Genomic DNA, 15,308 nt, shown 5'->3' on the forward strand with positions numbered 1-15,308 from the left:
CTGCTGCTTCAGGTTATGGTCCACATAGTTCGCTCACTGGCCAGCGGCTTCAGGTGCCTTGCCACAGGGCTCATCTTAGACTTTGCCATGAACAATGCCAGACTAGGTCTTGGAAGGGCTCACTCCAGGATCACAGGATGGGTGTGGCCAGTGGTGGGGCAAAGACAGTGGGGTGACTTCACACCTGAAGAATACTAAGTGGGACGCACTTGGGGGAATGGAGACCTTGAGAGGGAAAGGACCGGTGTGTGCAGGAAAGAAAAAAGAACCGGGGAGCGGGGGGGGGGGGACCTAGACCAGGCTGCCTTTGAGCTCCCCTTAAAAACAGAAAAGGGTTAAGAGAACCAGAAAACAGAGGAATACATATTCAGGAGGAAGCCTGGAGTGCTAAGATGGTTGTTTAGTCTGGCTGAGCAACCTCCTGGATCACTCCCAGGGTCTGCAGGCTGCCCCCACCGTGTGCACATGAGCAAATGAACATACTGAGGTTCATACATCAACGGGCATGCACCTCACACACAGAAACAAGCCTACAGCTACATATCAGCATACAGACACACAGAGGCATATGGACACGGACACACACACACACACACACACACACACACACACAGCGGTGAAGCTTCAAGCCGGAGGGCAAGTGCTGGGCTCAACCTCCTGCCTCTCTTCTGCCCTCGCTCTGCAGTGTTATTAACTCTTGCCATGTATGAAACTAGGCTCTAAACCCTTGTATGACCTCGCTCAGTCCTCACAGCACCCTGTGAGACAGGCACTGTCCTTAGCCCTGATTTGCATATGGAGAAATCAAGTCCCAGAGAGGCGAGCAGCTTGCTGGAGGTTGTAGTTGGTTTAGTAGCTATTCCAAAGCAGACCACCAGAGTGCAGAGCTTTAGCATTGTGTCTGAGTCACTAAGGTCCTACCATGACCTGGGCGTGGGGGCTCATCTCTGCACCTCCACCATGGTCAGGCCCAGGACAACAGCAATAGGAGTTGGCCCCTTTTCAGGCCTAGGCAAGGAGAACCATGCTCATGTCAGACTGGAAGAAGCAGGCTGGGTCTCTGTGTGTGTCTCGCTCAGACTTCGATGAAGAGCAGAAGCAGTGACAGACTGGACAAGCACCTGCCTGATCCTTGGGCATCTTCCATCACCCCTTTTCCTTGGCTCACCCCATTCCTCTCTCCCCCACCCACCCAGCTACTACCTCAGCAAGCACATTCCAAGCTTCCTGAATAACAACTTGGGGCTGCTATTTGTATTTCCCTTCTATTACTTTGCATCAGCCAGCATGTATGATGGTAGAGGAAGTCATTATTGTCTTTTAACAGGCTTAAGTCTTGGCTCTACCCTGCCTCCAAGAGTCCATACATGTGTGGTGTGTGTGTGCATGTGCGTGTGCATGTGTGTGTGTGTAAAACTAAAAGATTTATAATCTGTCTATTGAACTGAGAAGGACAAGTGAGCAGGTATGGAACGTAGAACACGGGGTATAGACAGATGTACAGTGAGGTCTTTGTGGACAGTGATCAAGCAACTGCTGAAAGAAAACAATACCACACTGGTCTAATGTTCCTCTTTATTGATGTATGTAGGATGTCTAGAATGGCAAGGCACATAGATTTTGCATGGGTCTGGGTCTGGTTTTCCACTTCTGAGAAATGATGGGATGGGCTCCCAGCAGGAAGTGTGGGCAGGATGGGAAAGGGGCCGTGTGTTCTTGTAGGTCTGAATGAGGGTTAGCTGCATAGGAAAGGTGAGCATGCCCAGAGGGCAGAGATCAGTGGTGACAGTGGCAGTGGTTTGAGGTACCAGAAGAGAGGCCTCAGACTGTAGGAAAATGATGTGGGAGGGTCATCTGTCTATGTGTTACTTTCATTGGTTAATAAAGAAACTGACTTGGCTTTTTGATAGGGCAGGATTTAGGTAGGTGAGTAGACAGAACAGAATGCTGGGAGAAAGAAGCAGAGACAGGCACACACCATAGCTCTTCTCTCCGAGATGGATGCAGGTTAGAATCTTCCTAGTAAGCCACCACCTCGTGGTGCTACATAGATTAAAAGAAATGGGTTAATCAAGATGTGAGAGTTAGCCAATAAGAGGCTAGAACTAATGGGCCAGCACTGTTTAAATGAATACAATTTGTGTGTTGTTATTTCGGGTGTAAAGCTTACCATGCGGGAGCCGGGCGGGACGAAAAGCAGGCCTGCTCGCCTCATCACTACAGGAACAGGGTTCTGAAGCTTAAGAATGTTCTGGCAGCTGGACGGTGGTGGCGCACACCTTTAATCCCAGCACTCGGGAGGCAGAGACAGGTGGATCTCTGTGAGTTTGAGGCCAGCCTGATCTATAAGAGCTAGGTCCAGAACAGGATCCAAAGCTACAGAGAAATCCTGTCTCTTAAAACAAAACAAAACAACAAACGAGCAAAACGCTAGCTTTGGAGGAAACACATCCTGACACCTTGGAGGTACCAGCTGTTGCTGGGCGCCTAGTGAAAGGGGATTTGGAAATCATAGAGATGGGCTGGAAAGATGGCTCAGAGGTTAAGAGCACTGGCTGCTCTTCCAGAAGACCCGGGTTCAATTCCCAGCACTCATATGGCTCACAACCATCTGTAATTTCAGTCCCAGTGATCGGATGTCCTCTTCTGGCCTCTACGGGTACCAGGCATGAACTATGGTTCACAGAAATACATGCGGGCTAGACACCCATACACATAAAAAGAAGTTAGTACAATTTAAAAATATAGAAGGCCTCCAGAAATCACAGAGGTTAGCCTCCTCGGGGTCAACATTTGACCACTCAAATTAGTGTCCCCGTGACACTGCTGTTTTTGTGCTAGGCGCTAAAGATGAGGGGCCCTCGGGGGAGAACTGGACATGCCCTACCTGCTCTGGGCACTGCATGTTGGTACAGCCTCATCTTCAACCCTTCTCACTCCTTCCAGGACATGGTGTCTTAAGTGGAGGGACGCATACCTGCCAGAGTTGAGGGAACTATTGGCGAGCATCTGGAGCAACCTCATTTAGTGGAGGGGTAAACTGAGGCAAACAAGGATAAGTTGTTTGAAGCCAGTGGGCTGCCTACAATTATACCAGCCTGAATGCACCTCAGCTCTTCTGAAGTCAGTGGACTCAGAGGAAGTGGTGGGTCATAGTTCTAGCTCAAACGTGTCTCCAGCCCTAGGCTCCTATGTCCCTAGCCTGCCAGGCCAGTGAGGGACTAAAAACATCCCTATCAGAGAAGGCTTCCTGGAGGAGCCTGCATACCCTTCACCACAACCCATGGCACTTCTGGCTTGAGATATGTTCGTGTGCACTTACTTAGGCCCTATAGATGACATCCGTTTTTGTAGGTCATGGGATTTGATGGCTACTATAAAAGGAAGGAATGGCAGTCTCCTCCGACTTGCCCCCAACAGAGCATTTTCTGTTTCCTGAAATTACTTGGCATTTTTTTTTTTTTTGAGACAGGGTTTCTCTGTGGCTTTGGAGTATGTCCTGGAACTAGCTCTTGTAGACCAGGCTGGTCTCGAACTCACAGAGATCCACCTGCCTCTGCCTCCCAAGTGTTGGGATTAAAGGCGTGCGCCACCACCGCCCAGCCTTGTTTTTTTTTTTTTTTTTTTTTTTTTCATTGTTTCCCTCTTTGCCCTCCTGACCTTGCTCTCAAACCCAGGAGAGTCCTTGCTTGACTCCTAGTCCTTAGAGCAAGCTTGGTATACGGTGTGTGTTCAGGAGCTGCTTGTCAGAGCTGGGCATGGTGGCTGCTGTCTTAGGGTTTCTATTACTGATAAGAGACTCCATGGCCACAGCAACTCTTATAAAGAAAAACATTTAATTGGGGGCTGGCTTACTGTTTCAGAGATTTAGTCCAGTATCCTCATGGCAGGCAGCATGGCAGTGTGCAGACAGACATGGTGCTTGAGAGGTTGCTGAGAGTTCTGTACCCAGATCTGAAGGCAGCAGGAAGAGAGTGAAGAAAGTCACACTGGGCCTGGCTTGAGCATCTGAAACCCCAAAGTCCACCCCCAGTGACACACTTCCTCCAACAAGGCCACACCCACTCCAACATGGCAACGCCTAATAGTGCCACTCCCTATGAGCCTATGGGGGCCATTGTTATTCAAATCACCATAGTGACACATGCCTGCAGTCCCAGTACACTGGACACAGAGGCAGGAAGATCATTATAAGGCAGCCTGGTCTACAAAGTCAGTTCTCGACCAGCCAGGGCTATACAGAAAGACTTCCAAAACAAAATGAGAGAAGGGGCGGGAGGGGGGACTAGGTGGTGGCTCATGCTTGTTATCATAGCATTTAAGAGTCTGAGGCAGTTAGATTAATGTTAGGCTAGCCTGGGCTACATAGTGATTTGAAGGCTAGCCATGGCAATTGGCTATGCAATGAGCCCTTGTCTGAGAGAGAGAGAGAGAGAGAGAGAGAGAGAGAGAGAGAGAGAGAGAGAGAGAGAAAGAGAGAGAAGCGGCGGGGGGGGGGGAGAGAACAATTTCAGTGAGAAAAGCTGACATGGCTCAGGGAGAGGACTACTAACCAGAACCCTTCCTGCCCAGGCCCTCCCTGTATCTGGCATGGTATAGAGTGCCTCTCCTGTGTCACCTCATTCCAGCCCCACCACAGTGCTCATGAGGCCCTATATTTGGCCCCATTTTACAGGTTGTCAAATTGAGGCTGAGAGTCTCAGCAGCTTTTCCTGTCCCGTGTCATCTCCCACCCTGTATGACGCTCAAGCTCCTGCCTCACACTCTTGACTCCTGCTGTCTTCCCTGTGTCCTCCCACAGTGTCCAGGGTCCGTGTACATCCAGCTGGGCTGACTGAAAACTGGGGAAGGGAAAGGATGCACGCATGCTGTCAGACCTTTTCCCGAGGACTCCCTCATCTGCTGTTCTTTATACCCCGTCTGGAGAGGCCTGCTAAGGAGCTTCCCAGACCCCTTGGCTCCCTACCACTGCGGGGGGAATCGGGTTATTTACTGAGACATATGATATCTGAAAAGCCACTTAGTCCAGAGCTCAATTTTCCCAGCTTGGCTACTCTTCACTGGGAAATTTCTCTGTAGAGGACTTGCTCCAACCCCCACCATGGCTTTGAGAAGCACATACTATTCCCCCACCCCCACCCCAGACAGAGTTTTTCTCTGTAGTTCAGACTATCCTGGAACTCACTGTGTAGCCCAGGCTGACCTTGAACTCACAGAGATCCACCTGCCTCTGCCTCCTAAGTACTAGGATTAAAGGTGTGCACTCCACCTGGCTAAGTGTGTGCTATTCTTATCCCAGGCTGTCGTGTTTCTCTTTTACTTATAGACAGGGTCTCTGTAGCACAAGCTGGCGTGGAATCCACTAGGTTGTCCAGGCAGGCCTCCAACGCTCAGTCCTCCTGCACTCGCCTTTTAAGTGCTGAGATTCCAAGTGCACGCCGTCAGGAAACTGGCTAATATTATCCTAGCTGGCAGATGAGGAAGTTGAGGGACAGATCCATAATTTGCCCAGTCTCTGAGCTGGCAAAATGGTGGGACGCAAACTGTAGTCTCAAGTTCAGAGGCATGGCGGCGGAGGCCATGCCTTTCCAGACTCAGGCTAGGGTTGATCAGAGAAGCACATGGCTAATTTTAAAATATCTGTGGTCATACTGAAAGAGGAGGGAAAAAACCAACCCCAAACTTTACTGGTGGAAGAAAGATACCAGTGCAATTAATTCTAATATCTGACTTACAAACCAGGTGGAGTTATTCTGAGACAGTCTCAATTCTTTTTTCGTTCATTCGTTCCTTTCTTTTTTTTTTCTTTTGGTATCATCTTGGGAATGGTCTGTATTCTTTGCCCAGGGTTGTGTCACCTGGAGAGCCACATTACAGCCACTCAGAAGCATATGTGGCTAGTGGTAGCCAACTTGGTTAGCACAGCCTCGCAAGGACTTACTGTGGTCTCGCTGGGTCACAGGAAGAAACCCATAAACGTTAGACTTCAGAATGATCATTTTTACCATTAGCTGTTGTTTGTCCAGGAAGAGGCCAGGATGGGGCCTCAAGCCTGTGGCATAAGCTGTGCCCTGATGTCTCTATTTCCAGTCTTCGGATCCTGAAGCGTGATGTCTCCCGGGAGGAGCCACCTTTGTGAACCTTTGGCCCTTAGGTTAGGAAGTGGCAGCTTGGAGAGGAGGAGGGGCTGGCTGAGAACCCTCCATCTCCCTGACTGGCCAGCTGGGTACCACATGAGGTGAGGCCTCCTGAGGGTTGATGAGCCTGGGGCCCATCTGCTCAGGATGTTGTAAGTGGCTGGGCTGCAAATGAGAAGGCAAAGGAAATTCTGCCTCCCAGGTCCTGTGTGCTTTCAGCTGTGAGGGTTGTAGGCCAACAAATAAAACCCATTATCCTTCACACACACTTTTCATGAAACCCCATGAATTATTAAGTGCAACAGGGATAGGGGTCCGCACTGCTCCCTGTCCGCTATTGTCTGGGAACAGCGAAATGAGCGCCCGCGAAGGGTAGTCTTCCCGAACTCTCCGCACACAGGAATCACTGGGAAAGATAAAAACTTTCAGTGCCCCACTTCTACTCATTGGTGCGTATGTCATCCGTCAGGGCTTCAGCTGGGGGTCTGGAATGTGTGAAGCATTCTCAGGTGGTTCTAATGTATGGGCAAGCTTGGAAAGCAGGTACTTCCTCTTGGAGGCCTGTGCTCAAGGCATGTGCCCAGGCAGCTCTCGCAGCGGTCATGGCACAGGTGTGGTTTCAGGGAAAGCAGAGACTCACCACGATTGAGGAACTGTGGTGTAGCGGGATTCGCTGGCTGTGGCTTTAGCCAGTTCTGGGGAGGTCAGTGCTGAACAGGGGGCTCTGTAGGGGGAGAGACCTTGGTTTGTCACATCTTCTCATTTCCATGGTGTCACCGCTCCTGCCACAGTCCGTTTCAAGCTATCGATTCTTCTCTGTAGGGATGTGCACGTATCTGGCTGGAGAGATGGGCTGGTGGGTAAGAGTGCTTGCTATGTAAACCTGAAGGTGTGTGGCTGTGCTAGTGACCCCAGTGCTGTGGGCACGGGGACAAGAGGATCACTGGGGTTTGTAGGCCATCAGACAAGTGCCAGGTTCAATGAGAGACCCTGTCTCAAAGGAAGAAAATGGAGGGAGATCAGTAGGACACCTGATGTCCTCCTCTGGCCTCTACTAGGGCACCCTCCCCATACTCCACATGCGCATGCTCACAGACACACTCAGATAAAACAAAAGAGAGGTGTGCATTTGGCTATCAAGTATATATGCCTGGATTCCCCCATGCTGACAAAAACTGTGGGTGAAGAGGGGAGCCCGTGAGTGGGAGGGAAATGGATAGAAATGCTCTGGATTTTCAGATTCTTTTACAACCTGAAATCATACCACACCATTTTGTTCAGGCTGGACTTGTCTTATTGAGTCCCTGTAGACGGAGGCTGCTCATTCATTCTGGCCTCCCAGACCCGAAATAATCACCCAGAAACTCAGAAAATGTATTAATTAAAACACTGCTTGGCCAATCACTTAGGCATATTGCTAGCTAGCTCTTTTTTTTTTTTTTTTTTTTTTTTTTTTTTTGAGACAGGTTTCTCTGTGGCTTTGGAGCCTGTCCTGGAACTAGCTTTTGTAGACCAGGCTGGTCTCAAACTCACAGAGATCTGCCTGCCTCTGCTTCCCGAGTGCTGGGATTAAAGGCGGGCGCCACCACTGCCTGACTAGCTAGCTCTTATATCTTAAATTAACCCATTTCTATTATTTTGTATTTTACCATGAGGCTCGTGGCCTACCAGTAAGGTTCTGGCTGGTAGCTCACATCTTTCTCCTTTTTCAGCTACATGGCATCTCCTTGAATCTGCCTTCTTTCTCCCAGCATTCAGTTTAGTTTTCCCACCTAGCTCTATTCTGCCCTGTAATAGGCCCAAGCAGCTTTATCCATTAACCAATAAAAGTAACACACACAGAAAGACTTCTCACATCAAGTCCCCAAAGCAGAGTGAGGATAGTCAGATAGAACAGCTTTAGGGCCAAGTGCCTGGAGCTCTGGCCTACTCTGGGCCCTCCATGACCACATAAACTTGAGGAAGTTCCTTCCCTTCTCAGTTCTCATCTTTTCTTATGTCCAGGAGGGGACTTGTGGCTTCCCAGACTGGTCTGATTCTGCCAGCACTAACCCTATATTTATAGCCCTGACTTCAGTCTCTCCAGTTTCGTCAGCGCTGGTTCCTTGGCCCATGAACTTGTCAACCCAGCATGGCAGAAATAGGTGTGACGTGCAGGGGGCTTAACTGATTTGTTGCAGCCTGGATTTGCAAGTCCATTTAGAACAGACTTGACATCTAGGGCCCTGAGTGCCAGGTGCCACAGGCAATCCAGAGCTGGAAACGGGCTTTGAGGCTCAAGCTTTAGGGGTCACCGAGGACCAGAATGGAGGGCTGTGGTTAAGCCAGGACCAGAATGAAGACCTTGTGTGATGTATGGTACATTCCTCCCCTCTTGGAGTCTTCTGAGGACCCTAGTGACTTTTTCATGTCCCAGGGACCTGTCAGGTCCCAGTATGGTCCTCCCTCTTCTCTTTGAACCATGGACTTGGGCTTTGTTCATTTAACTGGGAAGAAAGATTACTTCCAGGTACTGGGAGGAGTACTCAGTACTGGCTCTGGCTCTTATTACACACTCAGGCATCCTCTCACAAACCAATAATTACAGTGGCGAGAGCTGTACCTTAGAGAGCTCGTTCACCAGTTACCTTATTTAATCCATCCAAGGACTACCCAGAATTGCCGCCATTATTGCCAGGCTCATTGCACGGTGTCTGTTTTTCCAGGAAGAGGAGGAGGAGGCATCCTATCAATTTCATAACCTTGAGACACTGTGTTCTCAAACGAAATAATATATGAAATCAAAGGTTTAGGTACAGGTTGCAAAAATTACGGTAGTCATAGTCATTGTGGGGGGGAAGAATAGGTTCTAAAACACTGAGTAGCTGAGTCATTAGAGCAATAGCACCTCCCAGGGCTTCTGCCGCTTAGTGTTGATTTTTATGCTTTTTTAAAATAAAAAAGCATATGAAAATCTAACACCATTGTGAACTTGAAATACAGATGCCACCCAAAACCCAGAATAGCATCTGTGGAGGTTTCTCTCTGCTTGCTCTATCTCGACTCTACACAGTACGCCCTGGCTCTCTTTCCTGCTTAACTACGTGTCCATCCCGTTTGGCACCATCTGATTGGCTCGTTTATTTATTTATTTATTATCTGTCCACCCTACCAACAACATGTGAGCTCCACGTGGGTAGGGTTTCTCTCCCTCTTGTTCTCCGTGTGCCACCAGAGCTTAAAATAGCAGGCGTCCGTGAATGCGTGTTGAGTGAAAGAACAGAGAAATGAATGACTGAGCCTCTGCTCTGCCAAGAGGGCGTGGGGGTGGGGGGACTCAGGGGGCAATGCGACACATCCGGGGTCATTTGCAATCTTGAGGCTTGGCTAGCACTCACCTCCCTGAGGACCCTCGGTTCTCACTGCCCTCTCATGCCTGGGATTTCCTGATGCTTCTGGGCTCTCCTAGCCTTGAGCCATGCCCGCTCAACCCAGGCTCCTTCTCCCCGAGGGACAGGTGGGGTTGGAAGGAAGGAAAGGAATATCAAGGAAGAGGGAAAGGCCATAGCAGGCTGGGTCTCTTGACACTGCTGCTGATGGGCAGAGATGGAGGAGGCCAGAAGCCTTGTCTTTTCTTCAGGGCCTAGGAGGAGGGCTGGGAAATGGGCAGTCATCTTCCAATACCACAAAGACAATGGGACAGGAGAAGTTCAAGTAAGGGGTCCATGCGGTGTCACCCCACTGCTTCTGCTCCACCAACCACACTACCTAATACCTTTTTTTTTCCCACGGGAGAAATTGAGGCCCAGGGAAAGGAAAGTAATTTCTCCAAGAATGCAGAACAGAGCAATTTCAAGTACCCAAGTCTGGAGGTTGCCAACATATGGGATTCTTGCTTTATGTCCCTTCCTTGGTACCCATCCTTGCCCCAGGAGTGAGAGAGAGGTAGACAGGGCATTTTCTTAGCTCAGGTGCTTGGGGATAGCCCGGGCCCTCTGCTTAGTGGTAGGAAGACCACAGCTCTAAACAGGCCAGACAATGCCCTTTTATCCACTCTGAATCTGAGGGTACTGCCAGATAGGAGTGGGGTGGGCAGATTCTGAGTAACCCCTTTCCTAGGGATACCCCGTTTTTAGCATCAGCTACACCTATAGTTAATCTTGGTTACCCCGCATTCATATGTTAAGGGACAGCGAGTGTGCTAGGTGATGTAGCAGGCACTGGAGGAAATCTCCCACCCTGTCCTTGTCCTTGTCCTTGACCCATGAGTTCATTCAAGAGCGATTTACACTGATAGGGGAGTGCAGCCTTGTGGATGAGCCGTGATGTCTAGAGTGAGACTCTGGGGATCAGAACCTGATTGAGTCACTTGCTGGCTGTGTGAACTTGGCACGTCGTGGAAGCTCAACTTCCTTATCTATGGAATGGGGTTAATAATAGCACCCCCTTCTCCTGAAGAGGGTCAAATGAGTGAGGTGTTTGGAAGAGAACCTGACGGAGACACTGCACAGTTGTCATCTCTATCACCCGTATCGGTTTTATGTACCTGGCACTGTGCCACGAGGTGGCAAACTGCTCCAAAACATTTCCGTTCCAGGGACCCCTGTGCACCAGCCCTGGTCCAATTTCTGGCCTTCCACTCCAACCTTGCCTCCCTTGACCCCGTTCCACAGAACTGGCCAGGAGCGGTCCTACAGGGTTGCTTCTACAGAAAGGGTCCTGGCAATTGAAGCCTGTTGTAATCTGGCCCTCTCTCTTCCAGCCTCCCCTGCCTATACCCTTCCCAGCATGCTCAGCCTTGCCCTACCCAAACCCACATGGGTTTCCAGGTCTCTCTCTCCAGTGGTCTTGCCTTGCCTTCATGGAGCCTTGATGGATCATCTCCCTTAGAAAGCCAAGAAAAATGGATCATATCCTACTCAATATAGAGGCAGAAACAGACTGTAGGGGAGGATGGGGTCAGGTAGGGAGAAGGACCTTTTGGTCTTATTTTCCTAGGCTACTAATTCTTTTCTCAGCCTAATCTTGTCCTCTACCTACAGGATCAGACCCTGTGGTCCAGGTATGCCTAGAATCTCAGCACTTGGGTAGGGGTAAGGGCGAGGCAGGAGGATATGAGTTGGAGGCTAACCAGGGCTACATAGTGAGACTCTGCCACAAAGGAAAATAAGGGGTTGGGGTCTGGCTGGAGAGATGGCTCAGTGGTTAAGATCATTTGTTACTTTTGCAGAGGATCCGGGTTCAGTTCTAGGCACCTACATGATGGGTCACAGCCACCCATAAGTCCTGTTGTGAGGACCTGACACCTTCTTCTGTCTTCTGTGGGCACCAGACATGCACGTGTTGCACATATATACATCAGTAAAACACTCATACAGATAAAATAAAAAAAATTAAAAAGATTTGTAAAAAGAAAAAAGGGGCCAAAGATGTGGCTCAGTTGGTAGAGTGCTTGCCTACCATGTACAAGGCCTTTGGCAAAACCCCTAGCACCACATAACCTGGGATTGGTGGCACACAGCTAGGAGGTGGAGATGGGAGAATCATAAGATCAAGGTTATCCTTGGCTGCAGAACCAGCTTGAGGCCTGTGTGGGCTAGAAACTCTGTCAAAAGAAAGGGAGAAGAGAGGAGTGGGGATATAATTAGAAAAAAGCGGAAAGAGAAGCTCGGATCCTGTGGTGACTCTGAGAACGACAAGGGCTCCATGTCTGGATGGACACTGATGTTACCTCCTGCAGCCCTCGCTCCCTCAGCTCCTGCATAACCACATGGTAGCCTGTGAATGGCAGTCACTGACCCTCAATGTCTGGCCTGCAAGCATGCACAGGGCCTGGAAAGCAAGAAGCTTGTGGCTGAAAGCAGTGAACTTACACTCTGTCTACAGATCCCTACAACCACCCTGGGAGGCACAGGGGGCTAGTTCAGGCTGGGCATTGCAGCGCGTGAGTGCGTGCGTGTGTGCGTGCATGTGAGAGACAGAGAGAGAGAGACAGACAGACAGACACACAGACACACAGAGACACATAGAAAGAGAGAGACAGAGAGACAGAGAGACAGAGAGACAGGATTTGAATCGAGACCTGACCCCCAGCCAGCACCCTTCCTTCCTCCACTATGCAGAGAACAGCATAAAGGACCACACACACACACACACACACACACACACACACGTCACAGATGCTGAACTCTACTTTCAGAAGCTGGCAGCAGGTGCTGGGACTACAGGGCATCTGATGCCCAACTGGACTGTGGTGCTGAGTCTGGAGCATCCAGGTGCCTGGGTTCAATTAGTACCTGCCACCTAACCTGGACTCCAAGCTCCCTCTGTAGGGGAACGTGTACTCTGTAGGTCCCTGCCAGAGCTCAGAGCTGGTAGCAAGACAGGGGCAGTGCGTGCATAAAAATGCAATCAAGCTTGGGAGGGACCCTTTCCATCCCTGCTAAGCAGGACTGGCCTTTTCCTGCCCACACGGATGGGCTCAGCATCTCCAGGGACTGTGTATTCCAGAGCCACAGTTTGTAGCTGCTGAAAATGGTAGCTCAGAGAACTGACACTGGCTACGCTGGTCCCCACTCTTTTACCCTTCTTGCCCAAAACTCTACATATGTATCAAGCTTCAGGGTCTTCATCCCCAGACCATACTCCCCTCCCCTCCCCGCCACCTTCCTGAAGAATTATGGGTAAAGGTCTCAGACCAGCACCTGGCAGACACTTAGGAGGCAATGCCCTCTATTGTGATTATGAGTAGTTTCTGTGACTCTGGAGCATCCGTGGTGGGTACTTCAGAGCCTGGACTGCTAGGACCCCTGCTGAGTCCCCTGCCTGGGGTGGAAACCCTGCCTCCTTGGGAGGGAGCTCTGAATTGGAGTGCTCCTGCCAACCCCTCCCTCCTGGCTTGGCAGCCTGAAGACAAAGCTGGCCAAAAATATTTGTGTGGGTGGCGGAAAGTTAACTTTTCCGCCTCTCTCTTCTTTCCTGGAAACCGTGGCCACTGTCAAATACAGCAAAACAGAAGCAGGGAAGATGAAGCAGGAGAGGCCCCCACAGGGAGTCAGAGAGCTCTGCCCCCGCCCTTCACCCACTCCTGCTGCCTCCTGCCATCTGGTTCTGTGACAGGGTAGGGGTGGGTGGCTCTGAGTACTGAAACTCATGGATCTGTGATGCCGGAGTCCCGTGGTCCTTCTAGCGCTGGCTGCCTGAGTTGCACTGTGCCCTTTGGGAAAACTGCCTCCAGAGGGTGGGAGGCATCTGGTCAGGCTCATGCAGAATCTAAGGTCCCCTTCCTGAGAGTCTAAGGCCTTTGACTTCAGTGGCAGGAGTCTGGCATCTGTTGGTAAGCAAGCAAGGTCTTGGGGAGGAGTGAAGATCTGAGGCCACCCTCATCAGGTTTGAGGTCCAGCTTCATGGTCAAGGTGTCAGAGCAAGGTGTGATTCCTAACTGGGTCACCTCATTTAGTGGATTCTCTCTTTCCCTCCCTCTAGGATGAGCTATGAAGCATCTGTCTGGTGCTTTGCCTAAGTGAACACCCAGGAGGGAGTGCATGCCTAGTCCCTTCTTCCTGGGCCCTGCTCATAGGCGCTTGGTTCTCTCTATGATCAGGACTCATGTTTGCCTTCCCCTGCTTGGCTCCGACCTACAGAGGGTCTGGTAATGCACTTATCCCCCAGTCTGCCTACCAGTCTCTCCTGGCACAACCCCATTCAGAGGCCAGCAGCTCAACCCAGACTACTACAGACGAGATGATTGGCCTCCGCCTGGACTAGAGGCCTCAGGACCATGGGTGGTAGGGCTCGGCCCCAGTGTCATCAAGCCAGTAGCCTTCCATAAATCCTCACCAGCCAGGCGTAGTCGGTACATGAGTATATGCACGCACGAGTCCTCTAGCTATCTCCTAATAGAGAGTTCACATGGCTAAGCAGTGGTAGATGGTGTGTTTCTACAACATCCATTCACTACAAGGGTGCCCGCAAGTGTAACTGGCAATGTACCCTGCCTCAAGGGCTGTCCGCTCAACTGAAAATGGCTTCTTCATATCAGACTCTGTGTCTCCTCAAATGATTTCCAAACTGTTATCCTCACCGTGGGACTGTCTCCTGCTCTCTGGGACCCCACCTGGACCTGTCCACTGCACATCTTCCCTGGAAATCTAAGCATCAGACACCTCCCTGTGCCACCAAACACCTGCACCTTCCAGTTTGCTTCTATCTCTCATGAACACAGTCATGTGTCCTCAGAGCCAGGGACCTGCGTGGCACCCCATATTCTTCCCCCTTCTCTACGCCCACTGTCCATCTGCCAAGCTCTTCCGCCCGAGTACCCTCCATTCATCCCTTCCTCCTCCGCCCTTAGAGAAAGCTTCCGCCCTCTGCTAATTATCATTTGTAACACTTATAAATAATTCTACTATTATCACTATTTTTCGTTATCATTCACAGTGCTACCTAATATAGCGGTTCTCAACCTGTCCTTATTTGGTGGTCGAAGGACCATTTCACAGAGGTTGTCTAAGATCATCAGAAAACACAGATATTTATTTATATTATGACTCGTAACAGTAGCAAAATTACAGTTGTGAAGCAGCAATGAGGCAATTTTATGGTTGGGGGTCACCACAACATGAAGAACTATATTAAAGGGCCCCAGCCTTAGGAGGATTGAGAATCACTGCTCTAACAAATATCAAAACTTCATTAGCGAACAAATTTTATTCTAAAATAAACCAATTAAATACTGACTTTAAAAGGGGGAGTGGGAGCTAGGTAAGATAAAGATGTTAGGAGGTAGTTAGGTGTGAGGTCTCTCTCTGCCTTTATGAGAATGTGAATTAATTAATTAATGAGCCCAGAGAAGAATAGTCCATGGGTAATAGCCTTTCTCAGGCTCCCTTGCTCTTGAGATCTCTGACATGTCAGAGGATTATTACATATTGAATTATTATCATTTTTAAAGCTTGTATGTTGTATTATTTTTTACGACAAATGGATTATATGATACAAACTAGTATACCAAACTTTGAAATACCAGTTTTTTTCAGTGACTAGCTAACGTGTTAAAAATAAACCTTGATGGTTATGAGAAAATAAATAAAGAAAGAAAGAAAAAAGAAAAAAAAAAACTTCATGAGCTAGAACACCATACCTTCATCTACACTATGTGTCTCTTAACGATACCTGAAGTAGAACAGGGGC

This window comes from Chionomys nivalis, chromosome 14 (genome assembly GCF_950005125.1).
Source record: "Chionomys nivalis chromosome 14, mChiNiv1.1, whole genome shotgun sequence".
Classification (NCBI taxonomy): Eukaryota; Metazoa; Chordata; class Mammalia; order Rodentia; family Cricetidae; genus Chionomys; species Chionomys nivalis.